Below are 20,895 nucleotides of genomic sequence, written 5' to 3'. Positions count from 1 at the left end.
TGCTGTTCTAAGGACTGGTTGCATCCTCAGACTCATAGCAATATGGCAGCAGGACTTTCAGACATCATCTCCAGACATGACAAGGTAGAGGGGAGAATGAAAAACCATCTCCACAGACAAGGAAACCTCTCCAGACACCACTGCGTGCCTCACTTCATCACCTGCCATTTCAAAACCAATCACTATCAAGGGAATATAATAACTGCAGTGGACTTGGACTAATCAAAGGGAGGAAAATAGTTGTTAGTCAAACACAAGATCCACTGTATACACCATCACTCCCCCCAAGAGGCCCCTTTCTGTGGCTACTTTGTGAGAGGCATCACCAGGGAATCGACTGAGATTTTTGACTAACACAGAGCATCCGTATTACAAAGAAATGCCTTCCTCCCGCCTCCTTCCTTTCAGGTTTACTCCTTCTGAGGAGTGGTGAGAAGCTAACTGTGTGTTTTAGTGTCAAGTTCTTTCTACCTATGTGCTGTATGTGACAGAAATAAGTATAAACAAAGATAATGTTCCCATCACTAAAAGACAGCTTTGACTGAATAAGTGGGAGTTCAGTGAGCCATTAAAAGAAAGAGCCACCATGAGGGAACACAATAATCAGCAGCCAGCCCATGTTCAAGGTGAATATGTCTGTTAGGATAGGTATCATGTTCATTGTTGTCATTTCCAGAAGTCTACCTGAGCCAAAGGTATTTCTCAACACTAATGATCAGATAAAGTGTGTAGGATATGAGTTTCAGGGAAAATTCTCCTTGACTCAAAGGTTCCTTGTGCAAAGGTTTCGTCCTTGGCTTCTGCACCCAACCCAGCAACTCAGAAATAGAAACTTGAGGAGTATTCTCATGAAAGGCATAGAATCCCACAGGAGAAGGGATGGGTTGATGTCACTAACTTGCTGAGATAATAACCACCTAGGCTGCACAAAGCCCCAGTCGGAGGTTAAGAAGAGAATTGCCTACAAGCAATTTACTCAGAGCAGCTAAGAAATAAAACGCATGTCAGATGTGCCTCTGAAAACCAGTGTGGTAGTCTGTTCCATTTTCCCCCCTGGAAAGGAACAGGAGGTACAGCCACTGGCTACATTTATTTTTGGAGCATGGAGAAGGGTGAAGAGAAATACATAGAAAACTATGTAGGCATATGGATTGATATGCTTCAATCCTGAAGAAAAATATCCATCTCAACATGTCAGAGTTATAAGAAGGGCCATAGACTCATGATCTTGCCATCAGAACAGCATAATTTGGTCCTGCTTTTTAACAGCAGAAAGAGAAAGAATGCCAGGATGGGATTATTTTGGACTAAATTTTTTACAAAAAAAATAATAATAATAATAAATACTTGACTTACCTTACACAGCCACTCTGTGTTCTAGAGCAGTGTTTTTCAAGCAACAATGTCATGTGAGTTACCTGGGGACCTTATTCAAATGGATTCTGACTCAGAATGTCTGGAGTGAAACCCAAAATTGTGCATTTCTAACAAGCTCCCAGATGATGCTGATGCACAATTTGGGTAACCATGTTCTAAGTTATATGTGATAGAGCGCAGGGTTTATTGAGTTAGCATAGGTGTGGTTCTTATGTGGTTTTAAGATGTATAAATGTTAAAACAAGAAGGAACCTTCAAAAAGTTCAGCTAACAAGGATAATATCCAGTGTGTGTATGTATCTCCTACCATGTTACAACAATGTCAATTTTAAAATGTGCAAAATTTGAGTTGAAAAGATACATAGATGGCCAATAAGTCCATGAAAATATGTTGAACTTCACTAATCATTAGGAAAATACAATCAACCACAATAATGACATATGACTTCACATTTACTAGGGTGGATATTATAAACAAACAAAAAATAATAAATGTTGGCAAAAATGTGGAGAAATTGGAAATCTTGTGCATTGATGTCAAGAATATAAAATGGTACAGGCTCTAAGGAAAACATATATCCATTTCTCAAAAAAATAAACAGAGGGTTCTGGGATGATGACAGGGTAGGAAGCACAAGGAATTTGTCTCTCCATCAAGACAGCAATTTCACTGGCAGAATCTATCTGATATAACTATTTTGGAACTCTGGAATCTATTGAAGGCTTTCAAGTCCAGGGTGGTAAATTGCAGTTAATTTCTGTCCATTTCAGCTGTTAGCAGCTACCCATTCCCCAACCTCAGCCACATAACAAACAACTATGCATGTGTCCTAGAGCCATTGCACACAGATTACTGGAGCCAAAGTAGGTAAAAAGGACCTTGTCCTCCAAATATCTCCAGGAATCTGTGCTGTGATCACTGATCGATGTTTCTGAGCAGAGGTGCAGACAAAGAGGCAGGTAGCCATTGTTGTTGCACCTCCCCACATTGGTGCAATCCCCTCTCCCTCCAACTTCTAAGTGACATCCAGAGGATCTAAAGGACCAATACTTTCCACCTGCCCCCACCTTCATTTTTATCTTTTTCCCCATTTGGAACCCCGGCATTAAAAAATGAGACTTTTTTTTAAACTTGGGTCAGGGGAGGGGAGGAATTAGAAAGTAATCACTGATGCCCCGGGAAAGACTCAGAAAAAACCTACAAAGTTTTAAGTTTACATCTCACACTGAACTTGAGCACAGAGAAAGCCTAGACTTATCAAAAATAAAACAATAATAAAACTTTGGGTAAGAGGGAAAATATGATTTCTAGAATTACATATTATTAGATTCAAATGTCTGCTTTTCCTCAAAAAGTCACAATGCACACACACAAACACACACACACAAAAAACTGAAACAGCCAAAACTGGTTTGGCTCAGTGGATAGAGCGTCGGCCTGCAGACTGAAGGGTCCCAGGTTTGATTCTGGTCAAGGGCATGTACCTTGGTTGCAAGCACATCCCCAGTAGGGGGTGTGTAAGAGGCAGCTGATTGATGATTCTCTCTCATCGATGTTTCTGACTCCCTATCCCTCTCTCTTCCTTTCTGTAAAAAAATAAATAAAATATATATATTTTTAAAAACTGGAATATATAACCCATTCAAGGGGGGGGAGGGGGGGGGGGGATCAACAAAAATTGTTCCTGAAACAGACCTGATGGCAGATAGGCTAGACAAAGGTTTTAAAATAATTTTCTTAAAGTTGTTCACCGAACTGAAGGAGGTTAACAAACTAATGTCAAGAAAATAATGTATGAATACAATAAAAATATATCAACAAAGAAAAGCTAAAAAAAAAAAAAAAAAAAAAAAAAAAAAAAAAAAAAAAAAAAATTCTGGAGCTGAAAAGTACAAGTGAAATGAAAATTTTAGTAGAGGAATTTAAAGGCAGATTTGAACAGGCAGAAGAAAGAATCAGCAAACTTAAAATAGGACAACAGAATCTGTCAAAGCCACAATGACTGTTGTGGCTCAGTTGATTGGGCATTGTCCCATGTACCAACTGATTGCCAATTCAATTCCCAATCAAAGCACATTATCTGTTTGTGGATAATATGATCTTATATATAGAAAATTCTAAAGATTCCATAAAAACTATTAGTTAATAAGTGAATTCAGCAAGATTCAAAGTCAACACACACAAAATCAGTTGCATTTTTATACAATGAGTAATAATGAACAATCTATCAATGCTAAGAAAAAGGGTAATATGCTAATAAGACCAGACGTCTTCCAGACAAAGCCACAGTGGTTGCTGCTGCGAGGGCCAGGCTGAGGCTCAGGCAAGCAAAGGATGGCAGCTGCTGCTGCCAGGGCTGGGCCAAAAAAGAGATGAAAGTCTTCAATATGCCACAGCATGGATAGACCCTGAGAAAATTATGCTAAGTCCAATAAGTCAGTCACAAAACTGTATGCTTCCATTTATACGAAGTACCTAGAGTAGTCAAATTCATAGATACAGAAAATAGAAGGATTGTTGCCAGGGGATAGAGGCATAGGGGGATGGGATGTTAGTATTTAATGGCTGGGAAGATGAAAAAGTGCTGAAGTTGGATGATAAAGGTTGCACAACAATGTGAATGTACTTAATGCCATTGAACTGTACAACTAAAAGTAGTTAAGGTGGTAAATTTTATGTTTGTATTCTTTACCACAATAAAAATGTCATCTAACTTAACTTTTTTCATATATGAAGAAGGTAAGACAAAGGATTCCTATAAGTGACCAAACAGAGAGGCACAGTTGGCTGGTGACGGAGACCAGATGGAACTCCTGAGACCTAACTCCAACCTTAGAACTCTGATGCCGTGATGATCTGGAATGTGAGGAATTGTGCGGTGAAGAGAGAAGAGGAAGCCGAGATTCTGAGGTAGAGTTCTGCCAGGGCTACCGGTGAAACTTTAGACAAAACCTTGACTTCCCTGGGATTAATCCTCTTGCCAGTAAAATGTGGAGATTGACAACATTCTCATCGGTAAAATAAAGAGAATGTCTCCCAAACTACGTTACTTGGAATATTGGTCTCAAGAGATATCGGGGGAGAAAAGAGGGATATGATTTTATAGTCAAATATTTGGGAAATGCTGTAGAGTGTATTTCCTTCTTGGAAAGTCACAAAGCACATTCCCATGTTAAAGTCTCTGGAAAGTTCTGGAGTAAAGAAATGTGCGCATGATTCTTTCCCCAGTTATCTTATTTGGGGCTCCCCAAACAGATGCTGAGGCAAGGATTTGAAGACAAGTAGTTGATATGGGAAGTGAAAGGAAATATGGTAAGGAAATTGAGAAGCAAGACAGAGAAGGGAAGGCAGCTTGGAAGGCTGCATTATTGAGCCAGCTGCCCCTGGGCACACAGCTGACGCTTAATCCATGGGGAAAATTACAGGAACCAGTGTAGAGCACAGGCCTCAGTTATCACAACTGAGGGGCGAGATTGCTGGGATACGTGTTATACATTCACTCTCACCAGTCATCGTTTAAGAACTGCTCAGGGTGGGAGTCTGGCCCCTGGTACCTTGATTTGTTATGTAAGGACAGACCAGCCCGCAAAGACTTCAGGAAGGGCCTTCGCCAGAGTGATGATAGACACAGGCTGCCCAGAATCCATTTCTGTGCTGGAGTGGGGCACCAGCAGCATCTGCTGCATTCTTTATTTACCAAGTTTACATAACCATGGGACGCCTCCTCCCTTATTTATAAATGCCTAAAAATACCCTGCCAAATTTGGGAACTAGACAATCTCTAAGATTCATTCTTGTTTCAATATTCTAATGTTCTTTGATTTTAAGCTACTTAAAACGACGTATGATGATACAATGGGAAAAGACAGTCTCTTCAGTAAGTGGTGAGGGGGAAACTGGGTAGCCACATGCAAAGAATGAAGCTAGACCATTATCTTACACCATGCTTAGAAATTTACTCAAAGTGGATTAAAGACTTGAATGTAATACCTGAAACCAGAAAATTCTGAGAAGAGAACATAGTCAGTAAGCTCCTTGACACTGATCTAATGGTTATATATATATATAACCATTGCTTATGGAGTCATAAGCAATGGTTATATATATATATATATATATATATATATATATATATATATATATATGACTCTATAAGCAAGGGAAACAAAAGCAAGCATAACAAATGAGATAGACCTCAGCAAACTTAAAAAGCTTCTGCACAGAATAGGAAACCATCAACAAAACGAAAAGTCAGCCTACCGAGTGAGAAAAGATATTTGTAAATCATACATCTGATAAGATGTTACTAACCAAAATATATAAAGAACTCACACAACTCAACAACATAATAACAAACAATCTAATAAAAAAAAAATGGGCAGAGGACCTGAATAAATATTTTTTCAAAGAACACATACAGATGACCAATAGGCACATGACAAGATGCTCAATAACTGTCAGGAAAATGCAAATCAAAACCACAATGAGATATCACCTAACACTAGTCAGAAAGACTATTATCAGAAAGACAAAAGATAAGTGCTAGTGAGGATATGGAGAAAAGGAAACCTGCACACCGCTGTGGGAATGTAAACTGTTGCCGCCACTGTGGAAACCATTATGGAGATTCATCAAAAACTTAGGAGTAGTCTCTCTCTCTCATCGATGTTTCTAACTCTCTATCTCTCTCCCTTCCTCTGTGTACAAAAATCAATAAAATATATTTTTAAAAAAAATTAGATGTAGAATTACCATACAACTGGCTCTCCCACTTCTAGGTATTGATCCATAGAATACAAAGACGCTAATTTGAAAAGATATTTGTATCCCTATGTGTTGCAGCATTATTTATAATAGCTAAAATATCAAAACAACTAAGTTCCCTTCTATGGATGAATGGATAAAGAAAATGAGATAAATATATCACTTTTTCTTTCGTGTCTCTGTGTGTGTGTGTGTGTGTCTGTAAATTACTACTCAGCCATTAAAAATAAGAAAATCTTGCCCTAGCTGGTTTCACTCGAGCATCAACCTGCAGACTGAAAGGTCCCAGGTTGGGTTCCAGTCAAGGGCACATGCCTGGGTTGTGGGCTTGATCCCCAGTAGAGAACATGCAGGAGGCAGCCAATCAATGATTCTCTCTCATCATTGATGTTTCTATCTACAATATCTTCCCCTCTCCTTTCTTCTCTGAAATCAATAAAGATTTATTTTTTAGAAAATCGTATCATTTATGGCAGCATAGATGGACCTCCAGTGTTTTATTCTAAATGAACTAAGTTAGAAGAAAGACAAATACTGCATGATTTCACTTATATGTGGAATCCAAAAAACAAACAAACACACATACACAAAATAATACAAAAAACAAACCCCCACCCCGATCTGGGGCCCCTTTCAGGGCAGGCCAGCTGACCCCCACCCATGCACCAGGCCTCTATCCTATATAATAAAAGGATAATATACAAATTGACCCTAACAGCAGAATGACCAGAATGACCGCTGACCAGTCACTATGAGGCACACTGACCTCCTCTTGGTCCCTTTCCCTGGCCATCAGGCTTTGATCACCGATGTTGAATGGGAACAAGCAGTGGGTGGCAGGGGGTGGGGAGGACCAGCTGGGGAAGATGGCCCTGATCGCAGGCCAGGCCTAGGGACCTTACCCATGCACTGATTTCGTGTGCCGGGCCTCTAGTCAAATTATAATGTTGTACATCTGAAATATATATAATGTTGTATACCAATTTTATATACCAAAAATGATTATATCGATAAGTTTCTGTTTAAAAATAAAATAAACAAATAAATAAATTTACAATGCCTGTTCAGGGCTGAATTACCATTCTATTTCTAAGCCTTTGCCCTACTCTCACGTGCTAGGCAAGGCTGACCTCCTGCCAGAGCCAGTGTAGAGATGGACTCCGCCCACCTTGGCAAGTGGGAAACCTGTACCTGTCCCTGTCCCTGTCCCTGTCATTCCCAGATCCATGGCTGTCTTTCTTCCCAAAGATGAATGGAGAAAGGTGAACGTTAGTCTCATCTTTAAACACAACCAGGCCTTTAAAACAGAGTTCCCTTCTATGTTCCCAAGTTTGTCTATTTGACTTTACTATTTCCAGTAGCAAATGAACCATCTGAAATATGTTCTTGTGTTCAAAAACGAGAACTCTTGTCTGAACCTGTGGAAAATCTGAGGTCAGGGACCAGTACTCAGGTCAAATACCATAACTATTTGTAACGAAGAAAAGGAAGGACAAAGCCTTCTCCAGGAAGCGTGGCCAGCCCTCCGGGAAGCGGGCTGTCTTTAACGAAGCTGGCAATGAGTAGGGCCCCCTCCCACCCGCTGCTGTCTCCTCTCTCGTGGCCAGAGAATGAAGGCTTGCTTCAGGTGGAAGAATTGCACTGGCCTTGATTCAAGCCTCCTCAATCTCTTTAGGTGACAAGTCTTAAAAAAGAAATCAACGCCCAGAAAGAGTGAGAGACTTGCCTATATTTTTTTTCCTCACTTTCAGAGGCTTTACTGCTTCTAGGCTTTATCTTGAACTTCCATTTTCAATCTCTTTCTCCCTGAATGAACCTATTAGTAATGGTCCCACTATATACACACACCTGAACTCTATTTACAAAATGCATGTTATCCAGCAAAACATATTAAAACCTTAAACAAACTTAAGGATCTTCATGTGCGACAACAAACCAGTCTATTTCTAAATGCCAAAGCGGAGGAGAAGTCACTCCAAGTCTGTTCAGCCAAGAGCCTGGCGCTGCGCTGGGCGCTGAGGAGAGAGCAGGCAGGACGCTGCAGAACTGCTGTTTTCCTAAGCCCGTGGTCGGCAAGCTGCGGCTCTCGAGCCACATGCAGCTCTTTGGCCCCTTGAGTGTGGCTCTTCCACAACAAGTGGCATTAGAAGAAGTTTAAGTTTAAAATTTTTGGCTCTCAAAAGAAATTTCAATCGTTGTACTGTTGATATTTGGCTCTGTTTACTAATGAGTTTGCCGACCACTGTCCTAAGCAAACAAAGTTCAGCTATCGGCAATTAAATATGGTTCAACCTCATACAGAAATAAGTGACACAAACCCTAGGTTTGAGGAGTTTATGATTCAGGAGGAAAGATGAATATATTAGGACCCCAAGATTGAAACAAAAATTTTTAAAAAGTAGAAGCAATGTGCTGAGGATTGACATGGAGATGCCCTAAGGAGGTAGATTTTTTGCCTTTTGTAAAAAAATAATCAAATATTACAAAAGTATTGAAAAAGGAAAAAGTCCCTTATAGTCTTACCCTTCAAAGGTAATTTATGTTATCAATACTTTAGTGTAGGGCAGCTCAGAGCCTCTGGCTGGTGGGCGGGCGGGAGCGGGAGGGGCAGGTTTTGAGTCCCATCATGGCTATCACACAGTTTCGGTTATTTAAAGTTTGTACCTGCTTAGCAACATTATTCTCATTCCTGAAGAGATTAATATGCAGAACTGGCAGAGGATGGAAATTAAGTGGAGACCAAATAACTTTGCCAACTACAGTTGATTATTCATCAGTTCCAAAACAGACAGATGTTAAAGAATGGACTTCCTGGGATGAAGATGCTCCCATAAGTATAAAGATTGAAGGAGGGAATGGGAATGTGGCAACACAACAAAATGCTTTGGAACAACTTGAACCTGACTATTTTTAAGGACATGACACCAACTATGAGGAAAACTCAGAAAATCATTATTAAGAAGAGAGAACCATTAAATTTTGGCATCCCAGATGGTAGCACAGGCTTCTCTAGTAGATTAGCAGCTACGCAAGACATGCCATGTATTCATCAATCACCTGAATTAGGTGACTTGGATACCTGGCAGGAAAATACCAATGCATGGGAAGAAGGGGAAGATGCAGCCTGGCAAGCAGAAGAAGTTCTGAGGCAGCAGAAGATAGCAGACAGAGAAAAGAGGGCAGCGGAACAGTAAAGAAAGAAAATGGAAAAGGAGGCACAGCGGCTAATGAAAAAAGAGCAAAACAAAATTGGTGTGAAACTTTCATAACAAATGTTGTTCAAATGTCATAGTGCCAGTGGAAGAAATACAAAATCCACAACCCAACCAACATTTGTATGGATCTAAGAGTATTTCCCGAATACAAACACACTCTTTGATTTAATGCATTCATCAGGCCATTCAGGATACTAGGATTCTGTCAAAGTTCCTTGAACTTGTAAGTGATTAAAACTCAAAGGAACAGAAAAGACTTATAAGACAATATTTTCTTCAACATGTTCCATTATAGGACAGTTGGTTGCTGTAAGCATATTATTACAAATGGAATATGCCAGTACCTCTTCAAGTTGGTGTTTCTAGCTGAATAAATGGGTGTAAATGATTTTGTGGTGGAAAGAACTCTGTCATATGTAATGTTCATTGTGCATAACAATAAAATAAATAATTTTAAATATTAAAAAATACTTTAGTATATTTCTAACTTTTCCTATGCCTGTTTTTTTATTTATTAATTTTTAAGAAAATTTATTCATACAACCCATATTGATTTTCAACCTTCTTTTTCTCCACTTAACCATATATCGTGACTATCTTTCCGTGCTATACCAATTTCATTTTTTCCAACCTGCTCCATTGTGAAGGCATCATAATTTCTTTCACTCTCTCCTATGAATGAGCATGTAGGTTGTTTCCACTTGACATTTCAAAGTTGTCGTGAACATCCTTGACCTTGTATTTTTGAATCCTCATTAAATTTTGTTCTAGTTTAGAAACCTAGAAGTGAAATTGCTGAGTCCAAAGATACAGTTTGCATCTAACAAACGATGTCAGGTTAGAGGGGAAATTTTAAATTGACCTTGAGGATCAGGAGGAAGAGGGGAATGGGTTTTCAGACTTAGTGCATTAGGAAGAATGGAGCTGTAGGAGTAAAGTGGCAAGCTGATTCATGTGGCCTACACTTTAGAACAAAGGCAGATGAAGCCAAAAATGTAGTCTGGAAGCTGATTGCATTTGGAAGACCCAGGCAGCCACAGGTCCTCATTGCATCTGTTTCCATCCCTGTGTTTTTCCCTCAAACTCATACCCATTCGAAGGACAATGTATGAGGCTGTGGCCCTGTGTGATGTAGTTCTCCATTCATGAGGAGGAGCCCACGCCAATCCCTCTACCTATCCTGAACCTCCATCCCCAGAGGACTGGCCCTTGGCTATCTAGCCTACAGCAGAAGGTGAGGGCTTAAACTTCCGTTCCAACACTCACTTCCAGTGTGACCTTAGGCAAGCCATCTCCCTCCCCTGTGCCTTGACTGATGTGTGGGATAATGATAGCATCACACTCCACAGTGTTGCCATGAGGGTGAAATGAGGTCGCACCTATAAAGCCTTCAGAAGAGGGCCTGCTGCCTGCAAGCGCTCCAGGATTTTCAGTTCATGTGACTGTTATTAGTCTGTGGCAGGCCATCCTCAGCCTCTCTCCTTTTTCAGACAGTGGTTCAACACCCTTCAATTTGAGGTAAAGGGGAGAACATGGGCTTCAGAATCCAGTGGCCTCAAATGTAAAATATAGATAATAGTCTTTACCTTCAGGGTTATTGTGTAATGCAAGATGAGGTGTGTGAAGGCTGGTGCACCCAGATGGAACTCAATAGCTATTCGCTGTTAATAGTACAATTGCCAATGTTATTGGGAATGCCCCTTTGCCAATACACCTGCACCCAAGTCTTCAAAGGGCATGAATTCCCTGAGCCTCTCTGGGGCGGCAGACAGAACCAAAGTCTGCATGTGATGATGATGATTGAGCAACACAGCCAGCGGTGCTTCAGGTGGACAGGAGCAGGCTAGAGATCCAGGAGTCTGTGATGGAATAGAAGTGGAGGTAGTGGAGGTACAATGATTACTTTCTATGTGTTGACTTGCCTGGGCTAAGGGATTCCCAGATGGCTGGTAAAGCATTATTTCTGGGGGTGCGTGAGAGGTGTTTCTGGAAGAGATTGGCATTTTGAATTCCTCCAATGCAGGTGGGCATCACCCCATCCTCTGAGAGCTTGACTAGAACAAAAAGGCTGAGGAAGAGTGACTTTGCTCCCTTGCCTGGAGCTGAGAAGTCTTCTCCTGCCTGCCTTCAGACATTGGACATTGGCTCTCCTGGATCCTTAGGCCTTTGGACTCAGAACAGGGCTCTTGGCCTTTGGACTTGGACTCACTCCCCCGGCTTTCCTCGTCCTCCAGCCAGCAGAGGCCAGATCATAGGACTCCTGGGCCTCCATCCTCTCATGAGACAATTCCTATAATAAAGATCCTTTTGACCTTTCAATACCTATATATCTATATTATTTTGATTCTGTTCTCTGTAGAACCTAATACTAAAGACAGAGGCAATGGAAACAGAGTTAACAGATGTTGAGAGAGAAAGGAATGCCCTCAAATGCAGAGAATATAAGACAAACGTGTGTGGAGAGCAGCAGATTGGGGAGCCTGAGCCCTGGGCTATGCAAGGGCTTTCCAAAGACTATGTGGGCACAAAAGATTTAGAGGGAATTAACTGCCATGTCTCCATTTCCATGAAAATTCTGTCCTACAATGCATCTGCCTGAGAACATGTCTGTGGCCAAATGTTTTGGAAATTTTCCTTCCCCAATAATCTACCTTCCATTGTTTTGTTGATGCTGCTGTTGTTGTTGTTAGCCATTCCCTATGTGCATTTGTTTTCTATATTGGAGCACAATTTTACCCAGAGGGGTGTCTTCATGACTCCTATTGGAAGAGCAAGGGAAGAATCCTCTCTGTAAATGTCAAGAAACCAGAAGAGGCCCTCGGACATCCGGTGCGGTGAAAGACAGATCAGGCTTTTGTTACACTTTGTCTGATCAGTGTATCTGAAGGGATCCCAACACGCGATGGGCTGTATTTTGTAATCGATGGGAAGTTGTCAAAAGTGATTTTTAAATGAATTGCTTAGCCAACATTGGGCCTTGAGAAAAATTGCCCTATCTTCAGAAAAATCTCATTTTTTTGGAGAGGCAATTTCAGTAGCTAAATATTTGAAAGTAGTTAAATATTTACAGATTCACAACATTAAATATTTAGGTTACCTCTGATAGACATAGGTTATATATCATCAGTCATAGCCTCACAGATTTAAGTATCGCTTGTACCTGCTTCTTTAGTTATTCTTTAAGCCAGTTCAAGTCATCTAGTTGCTCCTATTAATGACAAGGCCTGGCTCCCAATGCTCCATGCCTAGAGCTAGAAGCCTAGTACCTTAACCTTCCCTGTCCTTGGTCCTTTGCCTACCCCACTCCCTGCTTCCACCATCACAACTAACCATCACCAGCCCCAGCCTGAGTTCTCTGCTACTTGTTTCTCCTGAAGTTCCTACTCTCTTCTCCACCTGAAAAAGGAAGGGACAGGCTGCCCTTGTAGGTCTCCTTCCACTGCAGGAGCCAGAGGACACCATTAGGGGCTCTGGAGATTATCTTATAAACTGTTTGAGTCAAAAGTCTTAAGTTGATGCTCAACCACTGAGCAACAACTGGGATCTACTATTTTTCTGTTTCCCCTTGTCCTAGTCCTCTGGCTGGAATGCTCTTTTTCATAATATTCACCTGCTAGAATCCTGGCTATCCTTCAGGATCTAAGATGGTTCTTTAGTTTGGGTCAAAAGTAATAGGACTTCCCTGACCAGTTTTTCTCAGTGGTTAGAGTAGGGGTGTCGAACTCAATCAGAGAAGGGGCCAAAATCTAAAATCCAGCCTAAATCGCGGGCCGAATGGTTTACTGAACAGTCATAAACTGTCATTGTGATGGAAACGCAGCGGAGTGCAGTGATGACAGCGCGGTGCAGGCCACATTGCAAGGCCTGGCGGGACGGATTTGGCCCGCGGGCCTTGTGTTTGACACATGTGGGTTAGAGCATCATCCAGTGGACCAAAGGGCCAAGGATTTGATAGCCGGTCAAGATCACATACCTTGGTTACAGATTCAATCTCTGGCACCAGTCAGGGAGTGAGCAAAAGGCAACCAATCAATGTGTCTCTCTCACATCAATGTTTCTCTCTCTGTCTCTCTCCCCTTCCTCCCTCCCTTCCACTCAGTCTAAAAATCAATGGGAAAAAAATATCCTCAGGTGAGGATTAAAAAAAAAAAAAAAAAAAGTAATAGGACTGAGATTGTCACCCACTTAATCACATTATTTAATCATATATGGCCAAAATAAGTCCTCCCACACACCTTCATCCTCACAACTCATCTTCCCACCCTGATATTAAATATAACTCCTAGAGAGAAACAAAATGAGTTGCAAATAAGGTCTGCACTGCACGCAGAGCTGTGGATTCCAGTCCCTGAGGTCCTGGAAACTACCCTGGTTTTTTTACCTTTCATTTTGCAAATTCATAGCCTTTCAATAATCTTTTTCTTTTTAACTAAGCTTCTTTGAGTTGGGTTTCTGCTCATACGTGGCACACTATAATAATCAGTGGATGTGTATGCAATGTATAAACTTAGATTTCTTTGTAATCGCACTAGAATATCTAAGGAGCTTCAGTTTATTTTTCCATAAAATAATAAGGCCCCTCTGATGTGTACTTCCTGCCAGCAATACACAGATGGGTAAAGTGCTCATTCACCAGATTCAGCAGACCTTTTTATTGAGTGCCTATGTAAGTCACAGCCCACCTGAGCTTGCTGTCCAAAGAAGCTACTCACAGCTAATTATGACAACTGTCATAAGAGAGGAAAAAAAATATTTGCCATGATGGTTCAGGATGAGGACAATGACAACCCATTCTGGGGACAGGGAGAGCTTTACAAAGGAGGAACCATCTTAGTCAGATCCTGAAGGATAGCCAGGATTCCAGCAGGTGAATATCAAAACGAGCATTCCAGCCAGAGGACTAGGACAAGGGGAAAACAGAAAAGCAGTAGATCCCAGTTGTTGGTGCTCAGTGGTTGAGCATCAGCTTATGAACCAGGAGGTCATGGTTCCGTTCCAGGCAGGGGCACATGCCAGGGTTGTGGGCTCAATCCCCAGTTAGGGGGCATGCAGGAGGCAGCCGATCAATGATTCTCTCTCATCATTGATGTTTCTATTCCTCTCTCCCTCTCTCTTCCTCTCTGACATCAATTAAAAAAACATATTTTTAAAAAAGAAAGTAAAGCAGGAGAGTGCTGGGCAAGCTCGAATGTTCACTGTGGGGTGTGTCCATGTGAGCTGTGGAAGAAAACTCAGGAAGAAGTGCAGCCACACTGTGTGGGGACCTGCCTTGCAGAAGGCCAAGAGTGTCCTCTTAATGTCATAGACAACAGGAAGAAGTCACAACACTTTTCTGAGCCAAAGAATGACATGGTCTGAGCTATACTTTAAGAAGATTAGTCCAGCAGTCTTACGTGGGATGATTTTAAAGACAGAGGGAATGGGGGCAGAGGAACTAGTGAGAGAGCAAACAATCATCTCAGGCAGGAGACAGTGAGGGACTGGGCTCAGGTGGTAAAGATGGGAAGACGAGGATTGATGGCTGGGAGAGATACTGCAGCGGTAGAAAACTGACAGGATCTGACAACTCTAAATATAAAATCCTTCACAACAGTGTATATCATCCTTATTTGGTGTTACTGGAGGTAGCCAAGATTTGCAGACCATCTGTCATTGATGCTAAGAAGTCAGATTTTATCCCCATTTAAAGCAGATTGGCAGAAACCCCAGGGACCCCATACTCACAGGGATGAGTTGAGGCTCATCAAAGTGTAGTTGAATAATGTCACAGACAGGCATTGCTGGGGCCAGTCACCCAGTAGCGCAATGCCTGAGACAACATTAGGCTCCTATACACCCCACACCTCCCTAGTGGAACGCCTCAGTAGGTATGTGAACTACCACGTTGTTCATGAGTTGCCCAGGGGTCCAGTAGGACTGCACTGAACTCAGGGACAAACCTTCAGAGCTCCCACTGGGAGGGCAGGGACAGAGGATCAGCTTCAGAAGACAGGAAGCAGAGCTGCCTGCTTCTCCCCTGCACCCTCAGCCCCAGCATGGAGCTTGGCATGTAAATGCACAGTAAATGGATGAAGGAATGAGTGAATTACAGGATTTCCAAAGTGTCCAAGCATTCATTCTATGGAGGCCCAGCTTCTGCCATCTCTCTCTCTCTCTCTCTCAGTCCCTGCTCCTCTTCTGAGGCAGAAAAGCTAAGCTCTCCTGCTGTGGCCACAGCCTGAAGCAGGTGACGGAGGGGTGGGGGGGAATAGAGGGATGAAGTGGAGGGGAGGCGGGGGGGGGGGGGGGGGGGGGGAGAGAGAGCGTTGGGGAGAATGACCTCTACTCTGAGGAAAGGAGAAGCAGGGCAGATAAGCGTGGGGGAGGAGGCCTTGCAGAGACATGAATCCAATGCTACTCCACCCTCAACAACTTGGAAGGCCACAACTGCTTGCTCTCTCCAGAGGAGACAGAAAAACTGACTTCATTAAATAATCATTTTTAATTTAAGTCAGTAAAGCACTTGGGAATATCAACAGTGTAACAACTCTCACAAATAAATAACATTCAAGGCACCCACCACAGTGACTTCTAATGTCTCAACACTTGTTTCCCTCCTTATCATCTCTCTATTGCTTCAAGCCATAATTTGATGAATTTCTGTGCCAGGGAAAAAAAATCTTATTAAAATTATGTTGTCAAATTGTTGTAAATTTACTTTACCTTACTTTTAGCTCTTAAAAGAATATTCCCTTCCCAGTCCTAAGCTTGGAAACAACACTTGCCTCAGGTCCTTCTGGTGTTTTGTTATGTTTTGTGCAAACAGAAGTGTTTTATATAATATTGGGGTCTACAAAGGTCCTAAGAGAGAAATCTCTTGCTGTTCCCCCTTCCTCTGACTATATGTGTGAGGCATTCTGAGATTGAGAAATTAAAGCAATCAGAATTCTGCCTGCCCCCCACCACACACACACATGCTCTCTCTCTCTCTCTTTCTCTCTCTCTCTCTCTCTCTCTGGCAAAAGCTTTGACCTCTATTGAGCTGTGGCCATGTCAGTGATCTTGGTCCTGCAGATGAGCTAAACGGAAGAACTTCAGGAACTTCTAATGTGACCCCATGCAATCCTGGACCATGGAAGGTAGGGGCCTGCCAGTCTTCTTCAGGTGAGAGAGGGCCATCATCGTGGAGTGCGGGTGCCCTCCCCAGAGATCAAGTGGCCACTGGTGAGCCTGGGCCTTTAGACTTTGTGACCAGTGAACCTAAAACTACGCAGAGGTGGGACCAGCCTCAAGAACCAGCTGGTGAAAACACCTCTGGGAAACCTGCCAGCCATCGACAGGAAAGGAAACCAGAGGCTTGGGGCTGCGTGAGCGACAGCACCAAACTAGTTGGCGGCAGAACTTCAGTGAAACTAAAATGAGGAATCACCACTCTGTCTCATCTGTCTCCTCAACCCTTGTATTTCTGTTATTGCCTTGGGTTTCTTTTCCATGCATTACCTAATAAGACACCTTTGAGGAAAGCCCAACCACACTGCAGCTGAATGGAGGGATGAAGGACGCAGACAGCTGGACCAGTTAGCCAATAGCAATCAGGCCATTCCCCAGCCATGTGGAGCAGTGTTGGCCTTAGCAGCAGCTCAGGTGGAAGCAAGGCAGGCTGGGTACGAGAAAAGAGCAAAATGAGGGACCTGGAGGTTAAAAACCCTGTGCCCTCTCACCCACTTAGTTCCTCAGTTTTTTATCTTTGACTGCACTGAAGGATGTGGGGCTGGGGCTGGGGAGGGAGAATAGTGTGAAGACCAGGGACTTTGCATTCGGGCAGAATTGGGCTCAATGACTAAGCTATGCCACACTTGGCTGAGTGACCTTGGACATCATATTGAATATTTCTAAGCCTCAGTTTTTTCATTTGTTGAAAGGAAATAACAATAGTATTTACCTCGTTGTAGGTGTTGCTGGAGCTAAATGAGATAATGTATGTAAAAGTTGTGTCGTATTTTATTGTTCAGTCAGCTTGTCATCCCCATCTTCTCTGGGAAAGCACCCTCCTCTTTCAGGGAACTGTTCTTCCCTCACACCTTCAAATGGTAGCCATGTGGGAGTTGCTAATTTTTTATATGACCTTGACCACAGTACATGATCAAGAGGTAATCACCTCTTCCAAGGTATGCTGAGCACAGTAGACCCCCACAAGCACAGTCATTGTCCAGGGATGGGCATGTGTCCTAAGCACACCACTGGGATGCCTCCCAAGGAACAGGGAGGTGGATGTTAAAGTCCCAACTTCAATCACCCTGTCCTTCGTGGATTGGCTATATGCTAATTCAGATTGTGTTTGTGTCACATGCAACCAGAAGAATCTTGTATAAACCAGAAGTGGGATTTTTAAAGTGACAGATCCCAAAATGTGGCATTTGCTGAGTTAAGCTCAATTTGGTGGTTCTAACATATGCCTGCAAATTCTTCCATCAAAATGTAGAATCTGATCCCTCCTCTTGAAACTTGGCAGGCCTTGGTGGCTGTCTCGAAGAACAGAAATGTAGTGGAGCCTGGCCAGAGTGACTCAGTGATTGAGCATCGACCTATGAACCAGGAGGTCCAAGTTCAATTCCTGGTCAGGGTACATGCCCGGTTTCAGGTTTGATCCCCAGTGTAGGACATGCTGGAGGTAGCCAATTGATGATTCTCTCTCATCACTGATGTTTCTATCTTTCTTTCTTTCTCTCTTCCTCTCTGAAATCAATTTTTTTTTAAATGTTTAATGAAATGTGGTGGAAATGACACTGTATAATTTCTGAGATTAGGATAGAGCTTCTGCTAGTTTATCTTGGGACACTCATGCTGAGAGCCTTCAGCTACCATGTAAGAAGTTGAGATCTCTGAGGCTGCCATACGGAAAAACAAAGAAGAGGGAGAGCTGCCGAGGAGCCCCAGAAGTTCCAGCTCCACCCATTGGAGACTTTCCAGCCCCAACAACCCTTCATGCGATGAAGAAGCCTTTGAGAAGAGCCCAGCCCCAGCTGCTGTCTGAGACACGAATGAGAACTACCTAGCTGAGCCCAGTCAACCCCAGAATCAAGAGCAAAATAAATTATTGCTATTGTCTTAACCACTATTTTGAGGTGGCTTGTTGCGAAGCAACAGATAACCAGAATAACATAGAAAGCAATCAGGATCACTGCATTCTGATAGCAACCTTCAGTAAGAACCAAACTATATGTTAAATGATCACCTGCCATGTCTAAGGACTCGGCCCACTGAGACCACAGCTTCAGGGACTTGAGTGAATTGAGAACAATTAACTGTTCATATTGCCTAAATGTTGTAGGATCATAAGAAGCTACATCTGGAACTGATAAAAAGGAATAGATGTCACCAAAGATGCAAAATTGTGTCTAAAAGTTGGACATGACTTTAGAACTCTTCAGGAATGCTGAGGAAATAAGCATGTTTGTGATTTTGCACAGGATGGCTACAATATATTTGATGAGAGGTTTTGAAACTGTCTCAGAAGGAGAGAGAGAAGCCGGGCACAAACGCGAGTGTCTGTGAATGTGTGTGTGTTTGTGTGTGTGTGTGTGTGTGTGTGTGTGTGTGTGTGCGCACGCGCACGCGCGCATAGCCAAGGGAGTGAACAGTAATGGATCTACTTTTCCCTTTACCCAGGACCCCTCCCTTTTTCTGAGAATAACACTCTCCCCCTCCTCTCTTAGGAGAACTATCCCTCCCTCTTTGCTATAGGTCTGAGGCCGCTATCATTTCACAATAACCCACCTCGCTATCATGATTGACCAAGAGGTGAAAACCTGGCCCAGGCTAGCCACTGTGGGCCTTCTCCAGCACTGTTCATACTTGAGCTGGACACGGAAAGTGGGGTTGGAAGGAGAGACCCTTCCTCTCTAGACTAGAATCTGGAAAGATGTAAGGCAAAATCTGACAGTGAAATGGTCTAGCCTCATGAAGAATGATGCCAGCACACTGAGAAAAGGCTTGGTAGAAGATCTGGGTGGGGGGTGGCTCTGAATGCCATTAGAGTCTCTGCGTTTTCCACTAATATTGACATTGGGCAAAGATGCCCTGCCAGAAAGGTCTGATTCCATCACCTGCAACTGAAAGAATCCTTAACACAGTTCCAGGGACATAGGAAACAGCCAATGAATGCTCTCCACACTCAGCCGTTTCCTACTGCTGTGCAAGTAGAGAAACCAGCTGTGCTTGAGAAAAGAGTTCAAAGCCATGTTCCACTGGGTCTCCATGGGCCAAGAAGTCTGGCTCACCCCATCACCTTGCTTGGAACGCTTGAAATGTAGGAAAGACCAGATCCCACCCAGGCTCCTGAATGTGAATCTTTAGCTATAGGGCCTGGGTGCCTGTATATTGTTAAAATTCCATGCATGTACTTCTGATTTAATAAACACAGGTGTTTATCTCTACTTCCTCCTAAACCTGATGAAATGACAGCAAAAGAATTAAAGAGCTAAAAATATACCAAAGCAAAAAAGGGGGGAGGGGATAGGGGTGAGAACAACAGATGAGAAATCTCAATAACATTTTGTGACATGGAAACTATTTTAGGGAGGCAACAAACAGCTGGGTCTCAGTGCATACAGGGGAAGACACCAGAAGAAAGCCTGTCTGTGCCCCAGGACTCCAGAAAGGCTTAGGACTTGAAAACACTAGGTCTCCCTGAAGGCAGAGGTACACAGTAGGGCTGCAGATGGAGGACTGACTGAAGCCTGTAAAGAAGCAGTTTGTACCCAGGTGCCTGCTCCATCCATGTAGCCAAGTGACAGCCTCGACTTTGCCAGAGTGAAGATAAGGTTTATTCTTGAAGGATCAATAAGCCAGGTGCTAGAAGCTGGAGCTAAGGCACAGGTGAGGACAAGATGGGGTGCTTCTAAGAAAATGAGAACTAAAGAAAATACTGCGCGCTAAAGGTTAGAACTTCCTGCCCCCTTCCCTTCTTGCTCACAAATGCTAAAACTAAAGACAAGAGCATATGGAGAATTCCTCTCTGAGAAAACTAATAAGGCCCGAGGGAGAGATACAGATAAAAAGCATAGAGCAAAGCCCCCACCTGTTGACTTCACCATTCCTAATCCTACCCAGGCACGCAGAGATGTTTAGGGTCTCACACTTAAGCGTCAATGACCACCAAGGATCCCAGACAAGGGAGGAAAACCACTGCAGGGAAAGAAAGACCAAAACCAACACATAGGACAGGGAAACATGGAAGAAATAGAGACAATGCAGGGAATAGAAGAAAACTTCTTTTTAAAAATATAATGAAAAGCTTCACATATATAACAGCAGATATTACATTAATGAAACTAGAATAAAATACTATTTTTAATAACCATTTGAGCCCAGCTGGTATGGCCCAGTAGTTGAGCATTGACCTATGAACCGGGAGATCATGGTTCAATTCCAGTCAAGGGCACATGCTTGGGTTGCGGGCTTGATCCCCAGTAGGGGTTATGCAGGAGGCAGCTGATCAATAATTCTCTCTTATCATTAATGTTTCTATTTCATCCTCTCTGATATCAATAAAAATAT

General features: G+C 42.6%; 1 pseudogene; it reads left to right on the top strand.

Moving 5' to 3' along the window:
- The first annotated feature begins 8,710 nt into the window (after positions 1-8,710).
- Positions 8,711-9,743, top strand: LOC118730383 (annotated as a pseudogene).
- The last annotated feature ends 11,152 nt before the right edge of the window (positions 9,744-20,895 follow it).

The sequence above is a fragment of the Pipistrellus kuhlii genome, unplaced genomic scaffold, assembly GCF_014108245.1.
Source record: "Pipistrellus kuhlii isolate mPipKuh1 unplaced genomic scaffold, mPipKuh1.p scaffold_m20_p_3, whole genome shotgun sequence".
NCBI classification, from domain to species: Eukaryota; Metazoa; Chordata; class Mammalia; order Chiroptera; family Vespertilionidae; genus Pipistrellus; species Pipistrellus kuhlii.
Note: the sequence above shows the minus strand (reverse complement) of the source record. Positions and strands in the feature narration are given on the sequence as shown.